At 41.2% G+C, this 27,693-nt stretch overlaps 1 protein-coding gene across 15 annotated transcripts in view; it reads right to left on the bottom strand.

The window, feature by feature from the left end:
* VTI1A (vesicle transport through interaction with t-SNAREs 1A) overlaps positions 1–27,693 on the bottom strand; it is a 441,715-nt gene that overhangs the window by 175,458 nt on the left and 238,564 nt on the right. The gene's annotated exons all lie outside the window — the stretch shown is intronic.

Below are 27,693 nucleotides of genomic sequence, written 5' to 3'. Positions count from 1 at the left end.
GGGATCCCTAAAGCTAGAACGGGGTCCTATATCAGGAACTGGAGATCCAACAGGAATGGAGAGACACGATGTCAGTGGAATGTGGCCCCAGCATTCTGAGGCCTCCCCACATTTGCAGCAGCTTTTGCCCTACTCAGTTTTACAGATGTTCAACATCTGCCACCCCAAATTTAAACACAACAACGGGGGAGCACATCTTGACAGTCTAAAGCCATTAAATCTGCATATAGCAGAATGAGATGTTGTGGAATCAACATCCCTTGAACCTGCACCAGTCTCCATTGGCAACAGAAGCAAATCAGTTCACATGCTTGGAGAATGCAGCAGTGGAAAGTGAAGTACAAGTGGAAAATCAGGGTGGGCAAGTCTGTCCTAATGCACACTTTTTCTTATCAGGGCATGTGTCGCATGTAAGCAAAGATTCTTTAGGAAGGGAAAGGCCTCTCTTAGTTTCACGCCGCTACCCCTCTGCATGTATTCTACCCTTTTACCTTTCTTCCGCCTCTGGAGTAAACGTTTAACTAGATTTATATCATTTAATGTGTGTGTGTGTGTGTGTGTGTGTGTGTGTGTGTGTGTGTGTGTGATAATAGTTGATCTCATTTAGCTGTATTATATCATTTAGACCACATAGAGTTACTGAGTTCTATTGTGGGCCTAGCAGAGAAACAAATCATTAGGAGGATGAGCATTTCCAGGCAGCTTTTGCTTTTCATACTCCACAGTCATGAGCTTTTACTGAAAATACATGTGAGGACTCCAACTTCCTTCTGTCCTGGTCCAATAAAAAGAGATTTGCAAGAGTAAATTTTAGGTTACTCTGTGGCCAGACCTGCAGAGTGTGACACCTACAACTTTTTGGCTGGGAGGGAGGGTGAGAAGAATGAAGATATCCAGGCAGGATATATCTGAAGAGGATGGAACAGCATATAGGTCATGAACAGAAAAGCAGACTGGGAATGAGAACTAGGTTCTCTTACTAATTGGGTCACTCATTCAAATACTGAAGGAATAGCAAGGGTGCTGAGGCTCCTTTTACTGGGCAGCCATGAAGAATCATCAAGCACTGCTTATAAATGATTTCTACTTCCCTGAGACTATGAATGTGTCAGGTGTCTTCAGCTGGAGAATGGACGGAGAACAGATTAAGATAAAGTGGGACAAAGATTAAAATAGAAAACCACATAGAGGGAACCACACTCCAGGAAAGACTGAGATGATGGCTGCTTTGTGGGTTTCTCACAAACTGTAGCCTCGATCTGGTTAGAGGGTTCATTTTCTGTTGTTGTCCCAGAGGACACAGTTGGTAAGCTATGGACCACATAGTAGAAAATAAATGACTCCAAAGCAATCACTTTGTTGGCGTATTCTCCATCTCGTTCCCCACAAGATTTGGGGTGGTTTACTTACACCAACCGTGTGTGGGAAGTCACCGGTCTTGAACTTGGCCAGCTCTGATTCGAGGGCTGGCTTTATCAATGACTCACTGTATGGTCAGGGAGTATGGCCTGAAGCTCACCAGGCCCGGGGACAGCGCATGTGGGAGTCATTTACCAATAAGAATATGCTATACAAATGTCTGGGGTGATTGTTAGTAGTAGGAATGCTTTTCATTTAATAGGCTAAATAAAACATGCTAAACAAACACAACTGTGAATAAAAAGCATAAAGTTTGACCTACACTGACATGGCCCCTAAACCTTAACAGTAGGAAGTTTTTCTCAGAGTAAGCAAAGCCATGATCTGGTCCTAAAAACAGCACATTTGTTAAACTGAAAATGCTCTAAATTACTCCTTGGTAAGGGCTATTCTGCACAATCTGATGATTTGGGATTTCGCCAAATTAATGTCACTAGATATGCCTTATAATTAGGATAAAATATTTTAAAAGTTTTCAAAATGAAGCTATTCATTAACTCATTGATTTTTTCTACAGATTGGGAGCCTGAATTTAAATGATACCCAAAAATATAACTAGGTGTGCTCAAAGAGAGAAGAACTGGTTGTGAGTCTTTAAATGGAATGCAGTGGTTTAAAATGTTATTACTATTCAGATTCTCTGAGAATATTAAAACTGCCCATTAAATGAAAATCTAATAATTGGCCCCATTGAATTGTGACATTTTGTAACCTGTACAGAAATGCAGAAAACTGTGGAAGAATAGCTCTTTTGAGGCAGAATTTGATTTGGAATGTAATATTATTCTAAAAGTGAAGGTTCTCATACACACACACACACACACACACACACACACACACACACACAGATACACATGGACAACAATGCAGACTGACTGAGAAAGCTGAGGAAGAGTCTTCAGAGCTAAGGCAGGTAACTCAAGACTCTCCTAGGTAACTTATGCTACTGACCCGGGAAAAAAAGCAGGCAAAGCATGAGCTCAGAGTAAACCCCAACTTGGAAGTGGCCTCTCTTTGGACATTGCTTAAAAAATATAAACAAGTTAGGTCATTCCATGCTTTTATATAAACCACGTGCAATTCTGCAATTTCTATAATTATTCTGCAGTAGCACTAAGTGAATACAATTGAGAGACATTAACTGAGCCGGGCGTGGTGGCTCACACCTGTAATCCTAGCATTTTGGGAGGCCAAGGTAGGCGGATCACTTGAGGTTAGGAGTTTGAGACCAGCCTGACCAACATGGCAAAACCCCATTTCTACTAAAAATACAAAAGTTAGGCGGCATGGTGGTGCACGCTTGTAATCCCAGCTACTTGGGAGGCCGAGGCAGGAGAATCACTTGAACCCAGGAGGCAGAGGTTGCAGAGAGCTGAGAGCATGGCACTGCACTCCAGCCTGGGCGACAGAGCGAGACTACATCTCGGAGAAAAAAAAAAAAAAGACATTAACTGGAGGACAACAAATGGATTCAAATCAGAGGTTTAAAAATCTTCATGGGCCAATATTTACCAAGCACCTTCCATGTGAATGCAACTGTGCTGAGTGCTTTCAGATTCAAATATGAGAGCTGTATTCCTTGTTCTCCAGGAGCTAACCCTATAGTAGAGGGAATGAGATAGGTACTGAAACAGCTGAAACTTAAGGCATACTAGATCTGTCCAACAAGAGCAGTACAATCAAAGCAACACAGAGCACTTTGGGAGGCCGAGGCAGGTGGATTGCTTGAGCTCAGGAGTTCGAGACCAGCCTGGGCAACATGGTGAAACTCTGTCTCTACTAAAATACAAAAAATTAGCCAGGCTTGGTGGTGCCTGCCTATAGTCCCACCTACCTGGGAGGCCGAGGCACAAGAGTTGCTTGAACCCAGGAGGCAGAGGTTGCAGTGAGCCAAGATTGCGCCACTGCATTCCAGCCTGGGCAACAGAGCAAAACTATCTATCTCAAAAAAAAAAAAAAAAAAAAAAAAGCCACATAGAGTGCCTCTTGTTGGGGAGATCTGAAAAATGTGATCTCTCCTTTCTTTGAGGATGCAGCATGAAGACAGGGAACTGAAAGATGGGCAGGATTTTTATGGGGAAGAGAAGGTAAATGTCCAGGCAGGAGGAATGGCATGAGCAAGATTAAGAGCAAGAGGCAAGTCTGGTAGGCAGGGAGCAGTTCCGGCTGGCTGAGGTGCAGGTCAAGCGAGGGGAGGGTGGCTGGGAAGGAAGGTAGAGGCTGCATTGCAGAGAAGGCTGAGGGCCAGCAGAGGCCTAGGCCTGCCCACAGCACCAGGGGGGCAGTTCTGTCTGAAGACAGACACTCTTAGGGAACTAGGGGTCAAAAATCTTCATCGTATACTCTTTATCTGTGAAAATACAGGGCTCCAACTTTCTGTCCCTTTTCCGAGGTGTCTGTCAGCAAAGCAACCAGACACTCTTAAAGAAGGGACACAAAAAAGGGAGCCAATTCCTGGGGAGAAATGGTGACTAAAATGAAATGAAGGCCGGGACTGATCAGGGAAGAGGATGGTGAGTGAGATGAAGGAGAATATATGCCAGAGGAAGGCGGTCTAATCAGGAACAGGATGGAGGTGAGGAAGGGGACACGCACCCCTCCCGGGATAATCCCTAAGAAACCTGACAATAGACGCTGGAGGGCCAGCAAGTCCATAGATTCAGAAACCACCAGCAACTGCGGGGTGGCATAAACATGCCAGCTATGGGTTTCCACCCAGAAACCAAGTACTGCTCTTTGCGCTTTTAGGAGACAGACTGTGTAACTATGAAACATGTTTTTAGGAGACTATTTACTGTCAAGAAGAAATGTTCACGGCAAATGGTGAAGTGGGAAAGGCTACACAAAATGGATGCATGTACAACATAATTCCATGTTTATAGAAATACGAGCAGCATTTATTGGTGTATTTGATCATCACGAGCTAGACTGCTGAATGGTGAAATATTTGAAATATTCCATGCCATCCAAAATTTCTTCAGTTCTTACTTAGAATAGCTGGTGACTCGTTTCTGTCAAAGATACTGCTTAATGCTAATTAGTATGCAGAACACATTCCTTTACAAATATCTCTAATAAGTAGAATAACTAAAAGAATCTTGTCAAATATGTAGCTGGCACAGTATAAAACATTAGAGATGAGTGTTTTCCTTTTTACCACTTTTAGGAAACAGTCTTCTATGTAAGAAATACATGGGACCTTACTTGAAAAAAACTGAAGTATTAACACAAATATTCCCAAGCTTATATTAGCTCTTGTAATCAATGTAACTTGTTTACACAGACCTGTAACCCCGTTTATATAAATATGCCCATGTATAAACAATGCATACTGCACATCAGTGCCTGGTGGAGGCCAAGTCTTTTTCAAAATGCAAACATTTCAGAATTATTTTGTATTTCAACAAACCTACAGTAATATACATGCTGTATACACATACCACACAATTATTCTATTTTGCATGTGAAATTACATACTTTACACACCTGGCTAGCACAGTGGAAGGACAGGCCCACTGATACCAGTGAGAAGCAATGAGTCCTTGTGTTTAACTTCTTCAATGTTATCAGGATAGAACTGTCTAACAGAAATGAACCTGCTTTCTTTGGCGGTAAAGAATGTTATCAACCTTTTACCTAAATAAACTTCACCAGGAACAGGGGTGAAAAAATTGGCTAGATGTTTAATAAAGTGCAACCAGGACTGCAGCTGCTAATTTTGTTTGATGTTTTACAGCTGAGGGTAGCAAAAAAACTAAAAGGCAATTACATGAACCAAACAGACTTTTATAGCTCATAGTCAATCTCAAATAAATAATTCTGGCAGAGTCTAATATTCTTTATGTTAAAATACATCATCTTCCAATTTAGGGCAATAACTTTAAAATTTTTATTCAAAGTAACAGCAAATCAGAGACAGGTTTGGAAAACTTAAATGCCAATAAAACATTCAATTATTTGTATGTAAAATATACATAAAAGGGAGGAGAATATATACAAAGTTATTAACAATAGTTCAATAGCTGGGCAAGGTGACTCAAGCCTGTAATCCCAGCACTTTGGGAGGCAGAGGCGGGCAGATCACGAGGTCAGGAGTTCGAGACCAGCCTGACAAACATGGTGAAACCCTGTCTCTACTAAAAATACAAAAATTAGCCAGGCATGGGGGCGTGTGCCTGTAATCCCAGCTACTCAGGAGGCTGAGGCAGAAGAATTGCTTGAACCTGGGAGGCGGAGGTTGCAGTTAGCCAAGATCGCACCATTGCACTCCAGTCCGGGCGATAGAGCGAGACTTCATTTCCAAAAAAAAAAAAAAAAGTTAGCCTGGTGTGGTGGCACATGCCTGTAGTCCCAGCTACTTGGGAGGCTGAGATGGGAGGATCACCTGACCCTGGGAACGTTGAGGCTGCAATGAGCCATGATCATGCCACTGTACTCTAGCACTCCAGCCTAGGTGACAAAATGAGTTCCTGTTTCAAAAAAACAAATATAACCCCTCCCCGCGCCACAAAAAACCCCCAATGGTTCAATGGAGGATGAGGCTTAAAGGGAGTTTTAGTTTGTTCTTTACCCCTTTCTGAATTTTCAAAATATTCAATAATAAATATGAAAGTAATAGTTTTTAAACGTTTAGGTTTTATTGTTTAAAATTACAAGGAGTTCAGCAAACTCACCACATTTTTTTGTGTTAAAAAACAAAAATTAAATACTCTGAAGGTGATTTAAGCAAGTGGGAGCAACATGATAAACATGTTGAGTGCATCAAAAAAACCTGCTGCTTTAAAGAACTGTTGGGCTGCTGGTCTGTTTCTGGGGTGACAAAGCAGGTCTGTGTTTTGATGTTGCATGACAGGGAGGGGTGAGGTCAGGGCATCCTGAAAACACATGAAAGATGAAGAAGTAGTGCATTGGTAGCAAAAGTGCAGGTTTCTTGAGTGCATGTAAGTCGAAAGCAGTTATGGTTCAGAGTGGGAAAGGCCACATGTGCTATGGAGGGAGAAGCTCTAGAGATCGTAAGAGAAAAGCTCCCAACTACAATCCTTTCACAAGGACCAATATGCATGCAGGTAATAGCTTTGTCTCTTTCCTACTTAATTTAGAGATTATATCCCTTTAATCTAGTCTGTATGGCAAAATATTGAGAGTACAGAGACCGAAGTAGGTAAGACTAAGAGCTCTCCACCATCTGAAACAGGCAGTAATGGCATAGGCACAACAGTTATTTAATTAGCACACATTGATTAACTTAACCCCATGTAACCACTGTCTTCTGCTACTGCTAATTTTGTTTTTGAAGTCAAATGAAATAAAGTAGCTGAAGAGTAATTAAACGTGTCCACTCCCTTTATCCCTATGGCTATGATGACTGGGCTGCCCTCCACTGCTGAGGTTTTCTGAGAAGATGCTGGAAAGGCTTTGAAATAACTAAAAGACATGTTCTCAGGAGGTGGCAACTTCACATTAAAAACCCTAATATGAATGAGGCTGTTAGCAGCACTTTCTCTGAGGACGTGGGAGAGGCACATGATTTGTAGTCATTTTCAAATATTGGCTACGAAAATGATGATGTTCTATTAAAAGGTTTGCTATGGAAAGGAATCCTAGGCTACATTTGTGACAGTCCACCTAACACAAAAGATAGAAGATTGATGAATGTAAACTGTAGATTAGCAGTGGTTTTCAAACTTAACAAAAACAACAACGACAAAAGAATTTTTTTTTTCAAATGACAATCATAGACATGCCCAACAGAGGACCAAATTAACATGGAACTAGCTTCTCTAGATGAAGTCTTGTTTGTTTCGCCTTTTCTTCCTCCTTGGTGACCTTTAGGGGGGTGGGCAAATGTTAAGGTTCCTTGGAATACAATTTGAGAATCCCTCCTTTATGCATCTCTGGGAGTACTGTGCATTGACTCAGTCCACACGGATTCTGATTCTCTTTAGCAGCTTTCTTTGACAGCTAGGTGAGAAAGCTAAGAAGGACATTTCCAAAAGTCTCTTGCTACCAGGTTCTGGATGTGGCCAAGGTTCTGGAGGAGCCTGGGCAAAACGTGGAAAGTGGGTATGAGCAGTGTGAGGCAGCCACAGGGAACGAGATGGGTGCACTTCCCATAAATGTGTGTTTGTCGGGGGTATGGGTAGAGGGAGAAAAGGGGCTTGCCTTTGGTTCTTCTGGGATAGCTCTGGCAGCAAAAATGGAGTCAGTATAGAAGCTAGTATCATGGATGCCACGTGGGATAACAGTGAGGCAGTGAGACCTCCCAGAACAGTCTGACTGCCTGTTCTGTTGCTGAAATTCATGGCTGTGTAGCATCTAAAAGAGCTTCACTGGCCTTCCCAAAGAGTCTGTAAGCTATTCTAGCGCTTATCTCTTTCTGCTTAAGTTAGCTACTGATTCTAACCCTCTGAATCTAAGAATCCTGACCAATTCAAATTCTAAAATAGAGGGGCTGGGCACAGTGGCTTATGACTGTAATCAGGTACTTTGGGAGTCTGAGGCAGGAGGATTGCTTGAGGCCAGGAGTTCAGACGAGCCTGGACAACATGGCAAAATCCTGTTTCTAAAAAAAAAAAAAAAAAACTTAAAAACTTAGCTGGGCATGGTGGCACGTGCCTGCAGTCCTGTAGTCCTACTACTTGGGAGGCTGAAGCAGGAGGATTGTTTGAGCCCAGGAATTGAAGGCTGCAGTGAGCTATGATTGTGCCACTGCACTCCAGGCTGGGTTGACAGAGCGAGACCCTGCCTCTGAAAAATAAGTAAATTAAAAATAAAATAGACCCTCATTATCTCATTACCTCATAAGAAGTATCCATAACACAATCATCTTTGTATCCCTACTGGACCTAGCATCATTTTTATCATGTAGATTGAATGTTAGTTAAATCACACTACTATAGCCACAGCATTATGCTGATCAAATTTTAACATCATTCAACTACCAATTAGAGAGTGTGACAAGATCTAAATAATATACATAACAAACACCTCAATAAACAAGTGGTTGAACCACTGTAATTTCTAGCCATGTTCACTTATCTGGGTAAAGCAAGGCATTAAAAACAGTCTCAATTTCTCATCATTTGGAGAAGACAAAAACAAGTCAAAAGCTATCTAAAATAATCATTATTATGATTAACAATGAGTCTGAACTTGACCACTGTAGAATGACACACTAAAATGCCTATGTCTTGGTGAAAAGTAACAAGCAAAAAGAAAAAGAAAAATAGCCCCTTTATTTTGAAAATAACATATTGTCCCTGTGGGGTCATATATATATAATTGTTATCTAAGAATTTGATTATTCACAGCACAACTAGTTTTCTTCATTTAGAAAAGACTATTTGAAAGGGCTTCTCTTTCTTCCATTTTGTACACAACCTCTATTTCATTTTCTGTAAGTGGTTAGACAAAGGGTCAGACGATGACTTTAAATATTTAAACTGGTCAATGACAGTCAAGTAGCCAGGAATTTCTCTGGTTTATTGTTAATATGAATTGCCTTAGAGGTAACCTCAAGTACATGGCACAGCTTCCTAATGAGTGATTAGTTATGAAACTATGAAGTAATTCTGAATTTTAAATAAGACCGAAGAAAAGACTGGGATAGAACAAATTAAAAGTACCATAATTATGCAAAATCATGAGATGTATTAGACAGTCACACTATGCATATATCAAAAAATACATTAATAAACCTAACATATTAATAAAAAGCTAAGCTTGGCCCTTCAAGACCTCAACACTAATTGGAAAGGATTTTGACAGAACATCTTGAATAACTTTCATTATTAATTTTGGCAAGCTATTTTTTAGCTACCTAAATAATGATTATTTCTACACTCTACAGTGCATCTATCAAAATCTAAGATCTGAAAAATAACATGAGTGAGGATGAGTGAAGTAGCAAATGTTCAAATGTTACAACCTGAATATGAATTTATTGGTGTGATGTAAATAATATATATGTGATGTTTCATTTTCCTATATTTTGCTTTATATTGTCTACTTAAAATATACATTTACAATCATATACTGTACATTAATTATATATAATGCATCATATTCCAAATTTTAGCAATTTTTTTTTTTTGAGACAGAGTTTTGCTCTTGTTGCCCAGGCTGGAGTGCAATGGCATGATCTCGGCTCACCGCAACCTTCATCTCCCGGTTCAAGCGATTCTCCTGCATCAGCCTCCCAAGTAGCTGGGATTACAAGCATGTGCCACCACGCCTGGCTAATTTTGTATTTTTAGTAGAGATGGGGTTTCTCCATGTTGGTCAGGCTGGTCTTGAACTCCCGACCTCAAGTGATCCGCCCGCCTTGGCCTCCCAAAGTGCTGGGGTTACAGAAGTGAGCCACTGCGCCTGGCCCAGAAATATTTTTAAGATCATGCATTCTGATCAGTTTAAAAACTCTTCCCAAAGTGTAATGATTTAAATGGATTTCATTTATAAAGAAAACACTTATCAATACATATCAAGGGCAAATAAATCTCACAATGAAAAAAATATATATCTAGTAGTAGACATTATTGGTGAAAAGTATAAAAAGTATTTTTGCCTTTAACAGCTTATTACTGTAACCAAGGCAGATTTATCCACCTTTTCTTTGTTGTTGGAATTAAAGTCATTGATTAAAAAAATCAGATCACTACTGAGTTTAAAATAAGAATGGTCTAGCCAAAAAGGAGGCCCAATTAGTTAATACTAGAGAGTACCCAGGTACCTACTAAAGTAATATAATTTATTGAGGTTAAAAAATAGGGCAGAGCCAGGCGCAGTGGGTTACACCTATAATCCCAGCACTTTGGGAGGCCAAGGTGGGTGGATCCATTGAGCCTAGGAGTTCAAGACCAGCCTGGCCAATATGGTGAAATCCCATCTCTACCAAAAATACAAAAATTAGCCAGGTGTGGTGGCATGTGCCTGTAATCCCAGCTACTTCAGAGGCTGAGGCATGAGAATTGCTTGAACCCATAGGCAGAGGTGGCAGTGAGCCGAGATCACACCACTGCACTCCAGCCTGGGCGACAGAGTGAGACTCTGGCTCAAAGAAATAAAAAATAAATTAGCTGGGTGTGGTGGCACACGCCTGTAATCCCAGCTACTCGGGAGGCTGAGGCACAAGAATCACTTGAACCTGGGAGGTGGAGGTTTCAGTGAGCCGAGATTGTGCCACTGCACTCCAGCCTGGGCAGCAGAGCAAGACTCTGTCTGAAAACAAACAAACGAACAAACAAAAAAATCAGGGCACTATGTGACATAGTAATGCTTTAAACTAATCCTGGTTTTAATACTGAATTTGGTGCTATTAAGGTTCTCTCCTTGAAGTGAAATGTCTGCTATCTGTATCTTTTTCATAGAAGGCTGTAGGTGCCATGTTTGTTGAAGGATATCATTTTATGAATACCCAGGCTTTAGCTTTCACCAAAATGGAAGGCTTGCTCAATAAATAAGAAACTTGCCCCAGGTCACGAAGTTAGATAGTATTAGAAAAGGAGGAAGATATTGCAGCCCAGGTTGGACTGCTGCACCCCACAGCCCTACCCAAAGTCCACCTACACAAGGAGGCCTTTGCTTCCTGCTTCTTTCAGTTGGGGTCCTGACTCATGGACTTCGTATGCTCCCTTTTCCTTTCTCACTGAAATGAAAACTCTCACACAGTATACCCATGATCATGCTGCAAGAGTAGAAATTAAGTTTACGAATGACACCCTTCACTTACTGCCCCTTTCTCTCATACAGTGATATTTGTAACTCACTAGATGTAGGATTTCTAAAGCTGAGTGATTTGTAATGTAATACTTCTAGAATCTCCAGAGTAATTTCAGCATTAGTTACTAATAAAAGTTGGCTCTCTGCATTTCTTAACCTTGGGAACATGAACCTTTAAGACTCAGAGATCAAATACCAACATTCCCCTAGGACTGCTGTGCACATCTGCATTTCTGAATGTAGGACTTTTTTTGTTCCTAATCAAGTATAATCTCACTTCATAACTTCTGCTTTTGGCTCAGTGCTACCTAGATTTCCAAGCAAATGAAGAAATGAAGGCTGAGGATTTCGTGCTTAGAGGTTTGGAAATTTGGCAAATACTAGATTAAAATACAATCATTTGATCTTGAGCCTCAACATAGGGAAATGCAGTGAAAATACAAAGAAACCAACACAAGGCTTTATACATTCCAAATCTGCACCTGTGTTTGGATATTGCCAGATATTTGTACAAGCAATTCTGTTTTCAGGACAAAACAGAATGAAGAGCCCCCCTAAATTTCCCTCTGGGATCTTCCAGCCATTCGAAGTAATCGCTAATTCCTGCTTACATCCACAAGTCAGGCATCCAAGTGTTGCTATTCCTGGCTGATCTTGTTCTGTGTTTAAATGGTCTAGTTGTTGGTTTCTGCATCTGGGTCCAAACCAATTTAACATGGAAAGTTAGTTCAAGGATTTCAGTCACCTTTAAATTATCTTTAAAGCCAGCTACAAAAATAGCTGGAGTTATTAACATACAATTATGAAAAATGCCATTCAGACTCACCAAACTCAAGGGTATCCCTCATTATATAGTTTGCTCAAAAATGACCCTTTAGGGTCCAGTCAATGAGATACAACTTATTTTCAAATAATTTAATTTAGCATCCATTAACTCTCTTTGCAACCTAAAACCCACAGAAGAGAAATGATTCCTCTCTTCTGATAATCGTGAGCACAAGTTACCTGTAAAATCAAATTTCCATGAAGATTTAGCCAGGGTAGCACATTTTATGGCCTTGCATTTAACCAAAGTGGTGGAACAGATGAAACTTGGACTTAATTTACAAATGCTTTCATATAATATCTGTAACTTTTACTTCTTGTTATATTTATCCACTTCATAATGTTAAACATTTTTAAAAAATCAATCACAAAGTACCATAACCAGGAATGATTAGGGGAAGAATATACTTCATCCAAACTTGACTTATACAATAGCTATGGTTTGTCTATGAACTCATTTATTATTGTTGGTTGGAAGCCAATATGAGCAATTTGGCTAAAGGTATGGGTTTTATTCAGAATTGGGCTTGCATTCAAATTCTAGCTCTGATACTTATGAGTTCTTTGATGCAGAGTATGTTTATTATGCATTTGAGGACTTAGTTTCCTCACCTGTCAAATGAGTTGTTGTGAAGATCAAGAAAGATGATTGATTAGAAAGTGCCTAGTAGAGAACTAGCTCATAGTTCATGCTCAATAGATTGGAGTTATTTTTCATTTGTAAGTATCTTTCCTTTTCAATAAGCTCTTTGATGGGAAGGGCTATTTCTGGACTTTCTTGTACAGCTTACAGTACTTACCCTTGTGACATAGCAGGAAAAACACTGATTTAGGTATCAAGGGACCAGTAACATCCAATCTCACTACCTACTAGCTATGTAATTTTTGGCAGAGTTCTTAAGATATCTGGGTCTTAGCATGTTTATCTGTAAGATGGGGATAATGTTTTACCTCCGAGTGTTTTTTTTTTTTTTTTTTTTTGAGATGGAGTCTCGCTCTGTTACCTAGGCTGGAGTGCAGTAGCACGATCTTGGCTCACTGCAACCTCTGCCTCCTAGGTTCAAGCAATTTTCTGCCTCAGCCTCTCGAGTGGCTGGGATTACAGGTGCCCGCCACCATACCCGGCTAATTTTTGTATTTTTAATAGAGACAGGATTTCACCATCTTGGCCAGGCTGGTCTTGAACTCCTGACCTCGTGATCCACCCGCCTTGGCCTCCCAAAGTGCTGGGATTACAGGTGTGAGCCACCATGCCCAGTCTTTTTTTTTTTGAGACGGAGTTTTGCTCTATTGCCCAGGCTGGAGTGCAATGGCGCGATCTCAGCTTACTGCAACCTCCGCCTCCTGGGTTCAAGCGATTCTGCCTCAGCCTCCTGAGTAGCTGGGATTGCAGGCATGTGCCACCACGCCCAGCTAATTTTTGTATTTTTAGTAGAGACGGGGTTTCACCATGTTGGCCAGGATGGTCTTGATCTCCTGACCTCGTGATCCGCCCGTCTTGGCCTCCCAAAGTGCTGGGATTACAGGCGTGAGCCACCATGCCCGGCTCCTCCCAGTGTTCTGACAAGGATCCAAAAAGATGGCTAAAACACATTTTATAAACTATAAACCATGGCTTAAATTTAGGTTAATATCACCATTGAATTCTAACTTGAATTAAGAACTACTATTTTTCTCAGCTCTCCTCCATGTGAGGATACAATGAGCAGACAACCATCTATAAACCAGGAAATGGGTCCTTACCAGACAGCAGATCTGCCAGCACCTTGATCTTGAATTTCCCAACCTCCAGAACTGTGAGAAACAAATGTCCCTTGTTTAAGCCACACCGTCTGTGGAATTCTGTTATAGCAGCCTGAGCTAAGATATCACCAATGACAGGTCTAGGCAGAGTGAGGAGGAGGTAGTTAGCTTGCCTAAAGTGATGGCAACTGCCATCTATGCTGAAATTACCAAGTAAGATGAAAGAGAATATGAAATCATTTCAACTCTACATCTGGTCATGAGTTAAGACTTTAGAGCTTGGCAGTTTGGGAAAATACAAGTGAATTGGCTGGGGTGGAAAATAATACTTTGTGACACGACACACCCATCTGCTGGAACACTTGAACAGGCCACTACTCAGGGGTGTGGTAGCTACGGAGGACCACAGCTGTGGTCATCTCCGCGAGGATTTTCTTCTCTGGTGGACTGAAGGAACACAAGTGTGGACATCATCTAGCAGAAGGAGCTGTGACTTTATTAGGCACCAATCTTAGATGGAATGCTACTCACCAACGAACCTCTGGAAAGTCAGACTCTAGACAATACTCTGCCTGTGTGCAACAATGAGTGCACAAAGGGTGGCAAAGCATGTGTTCCAGCATATGTGAACAAAGGGCATAAAGATGTGTGAGACGGGTGTTAAAACATCAGTTCAAACACGTGTTTAACCATGTGTGAGCAGAAGGGTGTTAAGCCATGTGGTAAAGCAAGTGTTAGAGCAGATTCGATTACAAGTGTTTCTCATTTGGGAGCTTAAATTATTTTCTCCCTAATCCAGTGTTGCTAAGCAATAGCTCTGTGTTGTCCTAACTTAACACAATAAATTATTAAACTTAAAAAAACTGAAGCTAGAATTCTTTTTTCCTGTCTTGGTTTCATCACTAAGGATTTACGTCTATAGTTTCCAAAAGACATAGTGCTCTTCTGCTAGTGTAAGCAAAAACTGGGGTACACTCCATATGTAGGGAGGCAACAGTGAGAAATGAGGGGCAAACCACACTGAATACACAGTGAGACAATATGCAGTGTTCGGAAGATGCAGTGACATATTACCCAAGTCTCAAGGTCTGAGAAGCCGCATAGCCCACAGACTCAGGGTTCCTTTCCCACAGCTAGGATTCGGCTTTCTGTTTTCAATTTTAAAATATACGTATCACTGCACTAAGAACAGGGATTCCTAGAGTTCTTATTGATAGCAACATGTGATAGAGGCTGGCTTTAAGGTATATCTGACACTATTTGCTGAATATTTTAGCTTATGTTACATTATGAATCACATTGCTGCTGTAGGCTTCCATTCCAAAGCAAATAGATTTGCTTAGTTTAAAATATAAATACACAACCCTGGATGTCACTTAAAAAAGAATAAAAGTAGACAAAACCCAGAATGTGCTATTAATGCTTTTCTACAGGGCGAAGAAAAGAATACACACACGCACACACACACACACACACACACACGTAAATGCTAATACAGAGAAACAAAATTTCAGGCAGCTATTTTCTATTTTATTTTCTTGTTATGGAACAAAGCTATCAACAAAATAAACCAGTAAAGCTATTTAAACCCATTCATTTCTCTGCTGGTAATGGATATAATTACATATTCTTTTTAAAAATACCAAGAACAAGGCTGGGCGCGGTGGCTCACTCCTGTAATCTCAGCACTTTGGGAGGCTGAGGTGGGCGGATCACCTGAGGTCGGGAGTTCGATAACAGCCTGACCAACATGGAGAAACCCTGTCTCTACTAAAAATACAAAATTAGCTGGGCATGATGGCGCATGCCTGTAATCCCAGCTACTCAGGAGGCTGAGGCAGGAGAATTGCTTGAACCTGGGAGGCAGAAGTTGCAGTGAGCTGAGATAGCGCCATTGTACTGCCTGGGCAACAAGAGCTAAACACTCTCTCAAAAAAAAAAAGAAAAGAAAAGAAAAGAAAATACCAAGAACAGAATTAGCCAGGTGTGGAGGCACGCACCTATAGTCCCAGCTACTTGGGAGGCTGAGGCAAGAGAATCACTTGAACCCGTGAGGCGGAGGTTGCAGAGTGCCGAGACAGCGCCATTGCACTCCAGCCTGGGTAACAGAGCAAGACCCTGTCTGAAAAAAAAAAAAAAAAAAAAAAAAAAGAACAGAAGAAAAGCAAAAGATCTGCAAGTTTGTGTTTCAATTCCACTTCTCACACAGTACTAATTAATACGGCTTTTTCTGCTTAACAGAATAATTTATGTGTAAGTACTATTTGACTATACCTAGGAAAATATTTCTGATTATTCTGAATAAAGAAAAACTGATACATCATTAGAAAAAAAATATTGCCTTCCCAATCACCTTTTGCTTCAAGATCATGGAATGCTTTATTGAATAAAAACTGGCAAGAGGAAAACACACAATTAAAGCTAGTGTTTTCTGCCAGCCACCTTTGTAGCAGAGGTCATAGAATTTTTGAATACTTCTCTTTTCCTGTTCACTTGTGTCACTTAATGATTTCTTCACGCAGCTCAGTACATACTCAAGGAAATACAATTCCTCAGCAGAAAAAGCATGGTTTCTGGCTGCTGTGACCTGACTCTTTGCTTAAACAAATTCCAGAGTGCACACTGACAAAGTGATGGTGATTATTTTTTCTTCTCGAAGACTCAGCCCAAATTAAGAAAACAAAGAAAACAGAATCTGACCAAGGAAATAATAGAGGAAAGTTGCTCATAGGTTTTCTTAGTTTATGTTTAATAGTTTTATTTTGACCAAAACAAATAGCCCGATGAGAGAATTCATTTTAGCAATCCCACGTTTCTTCAATATTAAGACATTTTACTTAGTAACAGAGCAAAAACGGATATAGAATGTAGACAATCTATATTCCATCAATACTAAACACATCCTGAAATCTGAAACAATTTTACTTAGGTTGGTCTTGAAATGCATGCAAACCAGCCTCAGGAATTAAGACTTATGCTACAAAAATTATAAAACATTCTGTAAATTTCACTGGTTAGGAGAAAATCTATAAAGAAGAGAGTGTGCTTTCTGAGTCCTCAGAACCAGCTAGAACTGTTAGTCAGGTCAATTTCACTGAAGGCTCCTAGTCTTAAGTCAAACAAGCATGCAAACACATTCCACTTTATAGAAAATAGAATAAGATAAGTAGCTCTGATGGAGATACAGTCCTTGAGATAAACTTCTGAATTTCCCTGGAGGTGCTCACGTGCATATATATATATAAAATCATTCTCTCTAATTACATTTTTCTGTAGACATGGCATACTCAGTAAACAAAATACATTGGAGGCATTGTAAAGGAAAGCTCTTTTTGTAAAAAATTTCTGCCTAGTGCACTTTGTACAATGTTCTGTAGAGTAATAAGGTGCTTAGCAAATCTTACATAACAACTTACACGTTTCATCTAACTTTTCAGAGGACGGGAAAAATGATTAGAAACATAATTTTAACCTCCTCTGCTTTCTGTCTGAAGTAACCATCATGAACCTCAGTGGATGGGTCACGTGTGGAGTAAAAAGCCTCCTGAAGGTGTAAGTTTTCTTGATTTCACAGCCCTGGGTGTGTCCACTCCAGGGCTGCTTGGGTGAGGGCAAGCTGAGGACAGTGCTTGTCCACTGGGCATGCAGTGCACCTGCAACGTGCATTTCCACTGCCTTGAGCTTTGTACCTTTCCTGGAATGAGCCTCCCAGAGACTCCAGTGTAAGAAGGAACTATCCATAATCAATTGGCGCCATATTTGCAAAAGCAAATATGTGTATTTAAAGTAAGCTAGAGAACAGTCACAATGTCCCAGGCTGACACTGAGCAATTGCCTCCTGAAGTTAGCACTGCTTCCCTTTTTATGAACATAATAACCTCAGCAATTATGGGAAAAAGCAAAATCAATGCAAATAAACCAAGCCTTTTTTTTAATCTTTATACCTTACCCTTTAAAAAAAATGTCATTTGAAGGCTTAATTAGATGCTTTTTATTTATGTAAATACATATGCCCTTTTCCTTATACCCAGTGTTTCTTACTAATGCTAGTAGAATTAACCCTCAAATTAGAAATATTGAACTTTTAAAATGCTTTAAGTAATTAAATGCAAATGCTTCAATCAGAAATAAAAACAGTATATACTATGCAGCAAAGTTCACGGTAGGTACTATGGTAAGATAAATGTTTCTCTAAACTTGAACTTTTCACTTTTGGAAATTAATAGAAAGACAAAGCTCAAAAAAAATTTCATGTGTTCCATTTCCCACATAATTTAAAGGGCATCCAACAAATGGAAGATGAATTTATACCTTTCAGTCAACTGGTTTACTTTGGAGCATTTGCTATTTATTTATTTATTTATTTAGGAGACAGAGTCTCACTCTGTCACCCGGGCTGGAGTGAAGTGGTGTGATCTCAGCTTATTGCAACCTTTGCCCCCCAGGTTCAAGTGATTCTCCTGCCTCAGCCTCCTGAGTAGCTGGGATTACAGGTGCCTGCCACCATGCCTGGCTAATTTTTGTATTTTTAGTAGAGACGGGGTTTCACTATGTTGGCCAGGCTAGTCTCGAACTCCTGACTTCAGGTGATCTGCCCGCCTCCGCCTCCCAAAGTGCTGGGATTACAAGGCTTGATCCACCATGCCCAGCTGGAACATATGCTTTCTGAGACCAACTCAGATTGAAAAAGATTTTTTTTTTTTTTGAGACTGAATCGTCAAACTTTGTTTAAAGGAGGTTAGAAGTAAAAAATCACCCCAAATAAAGAGACTAACTCTGCCATTCATAGGCATGCTTCCAGACATTAGAGTTCTCTCCTAAATGTGTTTCCTTCCAGATCTTTAACTAAAATGCAGAAAGGTAAGTCAGCAAGCTTCATGTAAATTAGTGTCACAGCTCGTCTGTTCTTTTATTCATTAGTCTGTCCGTCCGTCCATCCATCCATCCATCTACCCATCCATCCATCCATCCATCCAAATACTTCCTGAGTGTCCATTCTGTTTCAGGAACTAGCAAGGTACTAGCAAAATAAGCTTCAGTCCCTTGCCCTCAAGCAGCTTTAAGGCTTCTGGGGTGGAGAGGGAGATGGGAAGGGCAGTCCAGATTAAAACAGATAAAAAATATATATTTTTTGAGATGGAGTATCACTCTGTCGCCCAGGCTGGAGTGCAGTGGCGCGATCTCAGCTCACTGCAAGCTCCGCCTCCTGGGTTCAAGCGATTCTTCTGCCTCAGCCTCCCGAGTAGCTGGGATTACAGGCACGCGCCACCAAGCTGGCTAATTTTTGTATTTTTAGTAGAGACAGGGTTTCACCATATTGGCCAGGCTGGTCTCGAACTCCTGACCTTGTGATCCGCCCACCTTGGCCTTCCAAAGTGCTGGGATTACAGGGGTGAGCCACCGAGCCTCGCATTAAAACAGATAAAATATTTTAAGTTTTGGATCAGGAATGCCTTGTTCTACAGTGGGACAAAGACTGAGGGCACAGTGATCCCGTGGAGACTCTGAATGTGTACAGGCTCTCGGGCCAGAAGTGCCTTTTATTTCTCCAAGTGCATATTTATCTTGGGTCAGTCAGCACTCAGAAAGAGCAACTAGGGCCTTTTAATTTACCTTTTGTGCTTCCTCTGGGAAACTGAGACAATAATTTGATCACTGCTTTTGTTCAAGCACCATTTTCAACTCGGAAGTTAGAGTTCTTCAAGATCTTTACATTTTACATGGTAAAGGTGCCTTGAGCCTTGTGTCAGATAAGCTATTTTTATTTTTATTTACTTATTTATTTATTTTTTAGACAGAGTTTCAATATTGCTGTCCAGACTGGAATGCAATGGTGCAATCTCAGATCACTGCAATCTCCGCCTCCTGGGTTCAAGAGATTCTCCTGCCTCAGCCTCCCCAGTAGCTGGGATTACAGGTGCCCACCACCACGCCTGGCTAATTTTTGTATTTTTAGTAGAGATGGGGTTTCACCATGTTGGCCAGGCTGGTCTCGAATTACTGACCTCAGGCAACCTGCCTGCCTCGGGCTCCCAAAGTGCTGGGATTACAGACATGAGCCATCACGCCCCACCAGTTAAGTTATTTTTAAAGAATTATTTACAAATTTAAATCATTTAACTTCTTTCCCCTTAACATTAGGGGAACTAAATAAATAACAGTTACTTAAGAAAAAAGTTTTAAGAGGTAGAAAAATGGGCTGCACTTCACTTACACATGTTTGGTACTTATTTATGTTTTGATTCCATGTTTGAGTGCTTAAGAGTTTATCAGAGGTTGGGAATCAAAGTGAGAGAAAATAGCAGATATTTGTGTTTGCTGTGGTATTTCACTCGTGCTCGTGAGAGAGACATTCATTCATCAAACATTTATTGAATACATATTATGCACCAGGCACCAGATTTACTGACACGGTGAGGCAGAGATGAAAGCTCGTCCCTGTCCTCCAGGGACTCACTGTCTGGTGGGGAGATGGGCAAGGAACCCGCCAAGGCCAGTGCAGCAGTGGTTCCCACTGTGATGTGTGCAGACCACTGGAGAAACGAGAGCTGATTTTAGGCAGCACGCAGATGATTACTTACTTTTAACATTTTATTTCAGGTATTTAGTTATGCATCTATTTTAACGTGTGAAAAAATGCATAGCTAGCACATTAAAACCATGGGCAATACTCTGTGCGATAAAGCTAAAGAAGAAGAAATTGTGCCAATTTAAAGGAAAAATAATATAGGTGTTAGGCAGGTAGGTATGCCCTCCCCACCTCCCCACAATAAAAACAATGATGGTACTACTCAAATCATTGACATCTGGGAAATAAGGTAGGTCAGTGTGGTAAATCAAAAGAGATGCCATTTTACAAAGGCTGGAATCCTCAGTGCGTGTTTCTGGGCCTGAAATAAGATGCCATGAAAGAAGTGTGTGCTTCCATGAAGGTGCAGGGAGGGGAAAGACACTGACATGGCCTGGGGAATTCAGAGGCTTCCAGAAAGAGCAGACAGAAGAATGAGGAGAAGTTGTGCTGAGAAACAAGTACATTTACTAGGACCCTTCATTTGTAGAATTGTAGAATCTTAAGTTTGGATGGAACCCCAGAAATCAACTGTTATACCGTCTGTAATTAACTTTAAAGCACTTCTGCACAGATAGGGAGACATATATGTGCATTAGTTATTTTAATCTACACTCTAGGGTGGTGAGTTTGTAACTGAAGTGGGCTAATGGGAATATACATTTCAGAGGTGTTTAGTAACATTTAAAAGACTAATGAAAAGCCACATTCCAGAGGCAGCTCGTACATGTGTGGCAGCTATCTTTATCTTATTAATTAGTTACTCTTAATTAGCATAACTAATAATTATCAAGACATTAGAAACAGTATTGAAGATATGTGGACTGGCTTGAAATAGTGTCACTTGCACTTCCACAGCATGCATGGAAAGGTTATCAGAATGCAGTGATCCCAATTGAGTCTCCCTGAATGGTATCCTTGAATTCAGATTTTGGTCTGAATCCATACATTCAAAGGAGGATTTTACCATGTCACTTTGACTAGAAGGTTAGCCAACTCCCATTGCTGCATAGTCTCACATCTGCCTCAAGTGAACCTTCCATGCAAGTTGCTGTCAATGTACCCTCCCATCAGGAAAGAGGACAGGACTTCATTGGGCCTATTGGACATGCTGAGTGATGGTTTTGTGCATGCCTGCTAACTCACATTTCTATGTATGCCTGAATCCAGGCTGAGATTTGCTTTCATTTGGATATATCACTTGTGATACAGGCATAGCCCTCAACCACCTCCAATTCCTCTGCCTCGAAATGTAGCCACTGTCCACCAAGAAGAACCTAATCATTGTGAAAGACCAAATTTGCTACAGTCATATCTCAACTAAACTAGCTCTCTCAGAGAGATTAAGTGATTTGTCCAAAGTCACACAGCTAGTTGGCAGTAGAACTGAGTTTAGAATGTAGGGTTCCTTGCTACATCTTCCCATCCAACAGTTGTAGGCCAAGGATGCTCATACCAATTATCTGTGGAACTTTCATTTATTTATTTATTTATTTATTTATTTTTGAGGCAGAGTCTCGTTCTGTTGCCCAGGCTGGAGTGCAGTGGCATGGTCTTGGCTCACTGCAACCTACACCTCCTGTGTTCAAGAGACTCTCTCACCTCAGCCTCCCAAGCAGCTGGGAGCACAGGCACACGCCACCATGCCTGGCTAATTTTTTTGTATTTTTAGTAGAGACGGGGTTTTGCCAGCCTGTTCTTGAATTCCTGGCCTCAAGTGATCCGCCTGCCTTGGCCTCCCAAAATGCTGGGATTACAGGTGTGAACCACTTCGATCGAACTATGGGACTTTTAAACAATGCATATGCACAGGCCCAGCCTGGGAAGTTCTCATTCTGAAGGAGGGCTGGGGCAGGGGCAGCTATGGCTAGGGCAGGAGCTATGTTTTTAAAAAATCTGTGCAGGTGACTCTGATGCACACACATATAATAGAGAATCACGGGGCTATTGCATGGATACTAACAGGTACCATCTATTGTACATTTTCTACAGGCCCAGTCCTGTGATGGGTGCTTCACATGCTCTATATTTTTCATTTTTACAACTAGCCAGCTAATAAATAAGGTGTTTTTAGCATTTTACCGATGAAGAAGCGAATTCAGAGGGAAGTCCAAAGTGACAGCTTATAAATGGCAAGATGGAGATTCCAACCGAGAATCTCCATAGACCCTGCTCTTAACTGTCACACCCTGCTATATGCTATGGGGCATAAAGTTGCTCAATGGCACAGGTCACAAACCTACAGGTGACAGGTGGGTAATGTAAATGAGGAAAATAGGTCAAATAGGAACTGGGATGAGCTGGAGGCCGTGTGGCCCTTTAATGGGTTCTGAGTGTTTGGATGCTTTAAGAGCAATGATGGAGAGCAACCGGAACTCTCATCCATGTTTATGGGACTGCAAAATGGTTCAGTGTCTTTGGGAACAATCGGATAGGTTCTTATAAAATTAAACATATACTTACCATATGACCCATCAATCCTACTCCTAAGTATTTACCAAGAGAAACAAAAACCTATGTCTGCAAAAAGATATATACACAAATACTCACAGCAGCGTTATTTAAAATAGCCCCAAACTGGAAGCAACTTACACATTCATCTACTGGTGAATAGATAAATAAATTGTAGTATACCCCCACTCTGGAATATTACTCAGCAATTAAAAGGAATGAAATACTGACATATGCAACTACATGGATTAATTTCAAAAGCTCTATGCAAATGAAAGAAGTCATATACAAAAGATGACACACTGTATAATTCCATTTACATGAAATTCTAGAAAAGGCAAAACTCTAATGTCAGGAAGCAGATCAGTGGCTCTCTGGCAGGGTGGGGAAAGAGATTTGAATGCAAAGGGGTAGGAGGAAACTTCTGGAGTGAGGGAACTGTTCTATATCTTGATGTGTGGTGGTGAAGCAAGGCAACACAGCTGCATATGCATACCAACAAACATCCAACTCTACAGTTAAAATGGGTGAATTTTGTTGTATGTAAATAATAATTTTAAAAAAACTGTGCAGAGCAAAAGTAAAAAAATCTGTAGGCCACTTGTGGCCCACAGACTTCCAGTTTTCAACCTCTGGTCTCAGTGGAGAGATTCTGTTTTAGCTGCCCCGAGGAAATACAAAAGATGACAAAAAGTCATCCATCATCCTCCCCAGGGCTGGGCTCAGGAAGAACGGGGACGTTTTCGTTTATCCCCCTCTTCCAATTCTTTGTCCTCCTTCATCACATACAAAATGCTCCCATGCTGCCCCCTGGCTGTCCAGCACCTCCTACCAGGGCACCCCACCCATGTCTCCTGGAGTCAGCTCCAAAACCACCCTTCCCTCAGGCCCTCCTCCTGACCTCCAGAATGCAGAGGCTGCCCCTCAGTGCTTTGTGCAAGGTGGAGACACATTACACTTGGTTAACACATGACCAGGTAGGTGCACATGACTGTTACTGATGACATTTCCAAGCACTGACATCTGACGAAGACAATGCATGGAGCCTTAACCCAAGTTCAGTATTACCTTCCAGTCAGGTAGGGAATACCTTGGGAAAAGTGGGGCTATTTCTGGAATTCACTGCACTTTTCTCTACCAGAGTGACTTGCCTGCTCTGCTTATACATACATTTTTGTCATCAATATTATCATCAAACACGTTAAAATTAATATATGCAAGTGGTTTGGATGGTCACTATAGAAAGGTACAAATAATTCTCAGTACCCAGTTGTCAAAACTGAGAGTGCTCTTAAATACCAGGCTGAGGAGCTCTAAGGACATGCTAGAGGCAGCCCTTTTATTTTCTGAAACCAAATTAATGTCAACCACACACTGCTGGGCTTTCCTGAGCCTCCATATATGTCATAATAACTTGATTTTTAAAAAATCCACTACTGACAAGAACTATAATAACTATGAAAAATTGACATTAGTAGGCCAGGCACGGTGGCTGATGCCTGTAATTCCTGCACTTTGGGAGGCTGAGGTGGGTGGATCACCTAAGCTCAGGAGTTTGAGACCAGCCTAGCCAACATGATGAAACCCCATCTCTACTAAAAATACAAACAAACAAACAAACAAAAAATTAGCTGGGTGTGGTGGTATGCGCCTGTAATCCCAGGTACTAGGGAGGCTGAGGCAGGAGACCGGCTTGAACCTAGGAGGCGGAGGTTGCAGTGAGCCAAGATTGTGCCACTGCACTCCAGCCTGGGCAACAAGATCAAAACTCCATCTCAAAAAAAAAAAAAAAAAAGAAAAAATTTGACATTAGTAGTACAAGCTGCAATGTTAACAACAAAAAGGCAGAACTTAAAATTGGCTACACTACAATTAGAGCCATATGAAGAAAAATGTCAACAGATGAATAAAAAGTAAAAACTAAAAAAAAAGGGAGGGGAGAGATCATTGTAGATGGGGTAGGTTATGGTGTTAGGAGTGATTTTTTTTCCTTTTCTTTAAAAAAAAGTTTTCTTTTGCTTTGACGTTACTATTTGTGTAATAAAAATGAGAAGAAAAAGACTTGGCCAGGCATAGGGGCTCACACATATAATCCCAGCACTTTGGGAGGCTGAGGCGGGCAGATTACCTGAGGTCAGGAGTTCGAGGCCAGCCTGGCCAACAAGGTGAAACCCTGTCTCTACTAAAAATACAAAAATTAGCCGGGCATGGTGGCACACATCTGTAATCCCAGCTACTTGGGAGGCTGAGGCAGGAGAATCGCTTGAACCTGAGAGGCAGAGGTTGCAGTAAGCTGAGATCGCGCCACTGCAATCCAGTCTGGGTGACAGAGCAAGACCCAGTCTTAAAAAAAAAAAAAAAAAAAAAAAAAAAACACTTGGTCACCGGCCAGGATGGTTCCATATCATGTCCATTGGTTCATGTCTGTAGGGCTGTGCCCATTTCCTTCTCACAGATCTGCAAGGCCAAGATGTTCTGCAGTACCCTGCCAGGTCCTCTCAAGTACTCTGTCAGCTTTAGTCATGCTGATGAAATCAGCCCCTCCTTCTTCTGAGGCTGGCTGTTATGCATCTCTATTTGCAAGCAGAAATAATAAAAGCCAGAGAACTTGATCAACGAGGCAGTTGTGCACCAAGAATGAACCCCAGTGCCCAGAGATGGGTTTCATTCTGAAAATGTTACAAAATAATATCTTGACAAGACATATTGTTGATACATTTTTCCCTAAAGCAAAACTGGGTGAAAATTTTCAAGTCCTATTAAAGCAAAATTGTTGCTTAAAAAAAAAAGTTGCCGGGCGCAGTGGCTCACACCTGTAATCCCTGCACTTTGGGAGGCCGAGGCAGGCAGATCACGAGGTCAGGAGATCGAGACCATCCTGGCTAACACGGTGAAACCCCGTCTCTACTAAAAATACAAAAAATTAGCCGGGCGTGGTGGTGGGAGCCTATAGTCCCAGCTACTCGGGAGGCTGAGGCAGGAGAATGGCGTGAACCTGGGAGGCGGAGCTTGCAGTGAGCTGAGATCGCGCCACTGCACTCCGGCCTGGGAGACAGAGCAAAACTCCGTCTCAAAAAAAAAAAAAAAAAAAAAAAAAAAAAAGTTGTAGTATGCCTAGGCCTGTTTTGTTGATGTGGTGAAGTTTGATTTCATCCTTGCCTATCCAGGCTCTCTGATCTGATCTGCAGCTTCCTAAAGTCCTCCAGGATCTAGCCCTGGCTCCCCTCTACCCCTCCATTCACCGATTCTCAGCAAGGAATCTGATTATGCCACACTCAGCAGAGCTGAGGGAACAGGTTACAGCGGTGCCCACAGAGCATCTGAGAAGACAGCTCAGCTGCATGATCAAGGCAGCAAGCTCTAAAGGGAGGCATTTGGGCACCAGCTCAGTTTTGATGGCACAGTGCCCCTAAAGAAAAATTCCACCTTCTGGTGGAGTTCAATCCTGTCTACATACATAGTTTGTAGTACCTTTCAGAAGCCTTAGAAAAACACCATGAAACCAGTGATGTTCAAGAGGAAATAACGTGTGAAAAGAAAGACATCAATGGGTTACATGAAAACTATGAAAGAACTTGGCCCTTTAATAAGGTTCATTCTGTCCAGAGCATATAGTAGGCACTTACGCCGTGGCTGACCTTGCGAGGCAGTATTTGAAATGGCCCCCTAAATCCTGCCTCACTATACCACTTAGAAGGACACTTAAACCTCAGAGAAGATTCATCTAAAGAAACTAGCATGTCGGAATTCATTTTCCCTAAGGCTTCCATGCCTTGTGTCAGTAAATCATCAATAATTAAATACCAACAGTTAAAACAGGACCACCCAGGCAGACAGGCCCAAGGGTAGGGCTATAGAAATAGTTTGTATGGCCCCCTTATCTAGGGCAATTTTAAAAATCACTCAGCTTCCAGTTTACAATGGTGCCTCTCCATGGATCCTAATGCTGCCCCTATCAAAGTGTCCATTACATTTGAATGAAGAAAATAGAAGATGATGAAAATTTGCACCACCAAAACTTACATCACAAACTGCCAGAGCCTAGGATTTTCTACTGCTACAAAAAATGAACTGTGCTGAAAAATGAAAGAAGTGGTTCACCTGCCACATAGTCTTCTACTAGATAGAAAGTGCATGGTTTGTAACAACCAGAAATCAAGATGCAATCTCTCTTATAAGTGTTGTAACTCAGGAGGTATTTGGACTGCTGTCTTCTTTTCCTTTTCTCCACATTCCCCATCTTGTTTCTGTTCTATATGCAGTAAGGAAACCAGAGTTCCCAGGAAAACAATAAATCAGTATTAGGTAGCTATAGAGAAGGTATGGCATCATGCACTGAATTCTGGGAACTGTGGTCTTCATAAATAGTGTGTTTTTTTGTGGTGGTGGGAGGGTAAGCTTGGGAAGGAGATGACAGTTGTACACATAAGGGGTGGACATTTTTCCCAACAGAGTCAAGGAGTGGGAGAAGGAAGAAGTCTCATTTCTTTCCAATAAAGACAGTCCACAGACAAAGGGAATTGGGACAGAGGCGAGCTTATCAAGCAGCTCTCCATTTGCAGATTCAAGAAGTCGTTCTGAAGAGTAACTAAATAAAAAACTCAAAATAACACGAGGTTGATGGGAAAAATCGACACTACAGAACAAGGGGGAAAAAAAACCAACATCCTAAAGATTCTGAGAAAGAATGCGATTCTGAAACTTATGAACTAAAGAAACCAAAACATGTTTTTGAAAATACTTTGGTGTCCTTAATAAAAACAGTAAGAAGGTAAAGCTTTATAAAGCCAGGGCAGAAAACAGTAAGGTAAGAACCAGCGAGACTTCAAGGAGATAAGAGATGAGGCAATAGGATAAAGAAAAGATTTCAAGGAAACCAGTAATGCAATAGCAGCATTAATACTCACATAACCAGCAGCACAGACTAGAAACAATGCTAGAGAGGGGAGTTAATGGTGTTGGAGATAAAT

This window comes from Pan troglodytes, chromosome 8 (genome assembly GCF_028858775.2).
Source record: "Pan troglodytes isolate AG18354 chromosome 8, NHGRI_mPanTro3-v2.0_pri, whole genome shotgun sequence".
NCBI lineage: Eukaryota > Metazoa > Chordata > Mammalia > Primates > Hominidae > Pan > Pan troglodytes.
The sequence above is the reverse complement of the archived record's forward strand: the minus strand, read 5'-3'. Positions and strand labels throughout refer to the sequence as shown.